This window comes from Mytilus edulis, unplaced genomic scaffold, assembly GCF_963676685.1.
Source record: "Mytilus edulis unplaced genomic scaffold, xbMytEdul2.2 SCAFFOLD_856, whole genome shotgun sequence".
NCBI lineage: Eukaryota > Metazoa > Mollusca > Bivalvia > Mytilida > Mytilidae > Mytilus > Mytilus edulis.
In genome coordinates this window covers 11,897-15,413 of record NW_027267134.1, presented here as the reverse complement: position 1 = coordinate 15,413, position 3,517 = coordinate 11,897, and the positions used below count along the sequence as shown (strand labels likewise).

General features: G+C 35.0%; 1 pseudogene; it reads left to right on the top strand.

Moving 5' to 3' along the window:
* The first annotated feature begins 240 nt into the window (after positions 1 to 240).
* Positions 241 to 1,881, top strand: LOC139504924 (uncharacterized; annotated as a pseudogene).
* Positions 1,882 to 3,517: the final 1,636 nt, after the last annotated feature.

Below are 3,517 nucleotides of genomic sequence, written 5' to 3'. Positions count from 1 at the left end.
TCACAAACATGCAACGATGCTGAAAATGAAAATACTGCTTTCGAAAAGCTGGAGGATTTAACTCTGTCCCAGGCTTTGGACCAATATGAAGTGGATTTTGAAAGGGATGACTTGCCAGATTTTGAACTTACGTAGGTTCCCCTTACGGCGGATAATATTATTGAAGAATTGGAAAAGGCTGTTTCTGAGAACTGTAGCGAGAATTCACGCTATTCTGTTGTGGAAGATATTGATATTGACATGTTAGTTAAGTCCACTGAAAGCAGAAATACACGTAAAAATACTACTTGGAGTGTTGCCACATTTAACGACTGGAGAGTTGTGCGAATGAAAAGTAATTATTGTGCCATTCCAGAACTTTTACAGTTTACCGCCAATGATGTAAATGAGTGGCTTAGCAAGTTTGTAATAGAGACCAGAAGAAAAGATGGTAAGCCGTATCCACCAAAGACATTATATCTTTTATACGTTGGCATACTGAGATTTCAACGCGAGAACGGTGTGCATATGAACTTTTTGGACGAAAAAGACTGTGTATTTTATGATTTCAGACGTTCTTTGAGCGCACGCATGACCGAACTTACAAAACAGGGTATTAGGCACCACTACTAAACAGGCAGAGGCGATAAGCGAGGAAACAGAAAGCACTCTCTGGGAAAAGGGCTTGCTAGGGAGTACCAGTTCTAAAGCTATAATGAATACCATGTTTTTTTCTATAACAGTAAACTTTTTGGACTCAGAGGTGTAGATGAGCATAGGTATATGTCCGTGGATCAGTTCGAACTGGGAAAGGATCAGACGGGAAGCTTTATATTATTCAAGGGCAGAGCCAACAAAACGTACACAGGTAAGTTTCATTTTTCTTAAATTATTTTGTATTTTCTTGTGTGTTTTAATTCGTTCATGTGTGTAATTTGGTCACATGAGTGTCGATTTTCAGAAAATACGGGTGCCTTCGTTGAGGTCCGCGCTTCAACAGGTGCTTCATTTATGCAAATTCACTGTAAAGACGGCCGGTATATTCATACCTTGCATTAGCGTGTATACTTATTACATTTTACCCAATTCAAGCAAAATAAAACTTTCATATTTCACTGTTATTTTGGATTTTAAACAAATAAAGTATCTTATCTTATCTATTTCATTAATAACTCAGTTTTGTTTGGTGTATCACTCTTTTGTGCTTTGTGTTTTTATCTCATAATTGCATTATCAGTATGTGATAATCTTGTAAGATGCTTAAAAGAACTTTTGTGCTGCATGTTTATATACTGATTGAACTCTTGCTTTGTATGTTTAATGTTGTGTGCATGACTCAATATGTATGGTTTGTTTTATTTGTTGTTATGTCGGTTTTAAAAGCTCTTCAGAGCTTATGTTTGTAATTGCTTGCTGATACCGACTCTAAATAAAGCTTTATGTCTTAATATCATCACTTCATTTTTTCAGGTGGACTCAATCAGCGGAACTTGAGTGCCAAAAACTTAAAACACTATCTACAAAATCCAGTACTATTTAAGATATATGAACAATATTTGAATATTGTACGTGATTAAAATGGAACAGCCTTTTATAGAAGACCGCTAGATAAAGGAAGTACTAAGTTTGGCGAACAGTCAGTAGGGGTCAACAAATTGTCTAATATCATGAAAACCATGTGTGCAGAAGCCGGAAGAGAGTCCCAGAACAAGAAAAATTGAACAGGACAGGCTATAGGTCAGTCGAGAGTGTTCGAAAATATAAAAGGGCTTTCAGTGAGGAAATATCTCAAATATCCTTGAACCGAGTGAAAGCATGTGCAAGAAAATTAAACATGAAGACAGTCAGTTGAGTTATTCAAGTTTTTTGTCTGGTCGCTCATCTACACCCATAAAAAAATGAAAAGGACTCGTCCAATATTTATTAATTTACCACATGGAGTGTAATTTGAAATTGGACCGTAAAGGTTTTTAATCTTGGCAATTTTAAGAACGAAATAAAAACAAATCTTGTATGGGATTATTTGCAACCGTAGGAACATCTTGTTCTTAATCAAGATTATTGATAAATTCAGCCCTTCTCTTTGCAAGTCCAGCACACGTCTCAACTATACAAGAGAGCTCCCATCTAGTGAGGCGGTAAATTGCTCCGATAACCCGGAAAGTTTTAAGCTCTTTTATAACATGCTCAACAAAAATTCTCCTCTTCTTGTGCAGTTTGTTAAATTTTCGTTTCCTCCTTTTTTCATTGCGAGGCAGTCTTGCTATTTCATTTGCTTTATACGGCGTCACCAGAGGTCTTGTATTTGGATAAATACTGTCTGCAAGGATAAACCCATTGGCAGGAAAATCAAGATCAAGTCCAGGACCTATACGCTTCATCTGTTGATACGCGAAAGCGTCGTTATCATGGCCCAGAAATCCGGAGTGAATATGACAGATATTTTTTTCGTTATCTATAACCACCTGTAAAACATAAATTAAGACGAGAGTGAAAATAAACATGATCCTTATCGATCAAAGTTACTCCGTTAACAAAATACTTACAGTAATGTAAGCATATACATGTAGATTTGATAGCATTTTGAAAATTGTTGTGCATCGTTTTTTATTATTCGTATGGATGAAATTATTTCATACATTGGCTGATTCATAGGTAGGTTCCAAACATTAGAAGTTCCTCGGGCATGTCCCCCTCCCCCTCCCCGGTTTTTTCTTGCATAAATTCAGACAAAAGTTACTTAAAATAGACACGATAGAAACATCCATATTCCTCAAACCCGATGAGCTTGAATTATGGATCCCCCCCACAAAACAGAATTCCTAATTTGATAAGAAAGAAACAGGAATGGGTTTAGTATTTCAGAAATAGAGATATGAAAACTCAAAAGGGTGCGAACAGGTGGAAAGAATAAAGTGTGTATACAACAACTTTTTCTTGCTAAAATTCATGAATAACAAAATTGAATTCTATATAAAAAAATATGACGAATCAAATAGTGCTTTGCTGTCAGAGAAAGTTTGTATAGCTTTATGATTTTTTTTTAAACCCTGTCAACCGATCAATAGAGAGAAAAAGGTTGGATTGTCGTAGATGCCGCATGTACTACTAGTATATTTGAATTCACATGATATATATTTCGAATAAAAAATGGGAAATTGAACTTTTTAGTTTTCATAGAAATTATGTATTTTAACCTAACCACAAAAAAATATTCCATATCAATTTTAACGTTATAAATATTTTCTAATAATAATAAAAAATCAAACCAAAAAAGGGGGAGGGCCGAGTTTTAGCGGTTCGGTATCCAGTCAAGTAATTGTGTCTGTGTCCTTTGCCAATAAAGTTTTAAAATTTGAACTCATGCAAATAGTTACTTTGAAAATTCCGTAGCATGTGATCACTAATGCTGTATGTGTAAATCTTTAAATACTTATAGTCGAATCGTAATAGTTTTAAGTGTTTGTAGATAGGGGTAAGTACCGAACAAAAATTGCTTAAATTTTCATCATAAAAAAGTCACATATTTTGCCGTGAA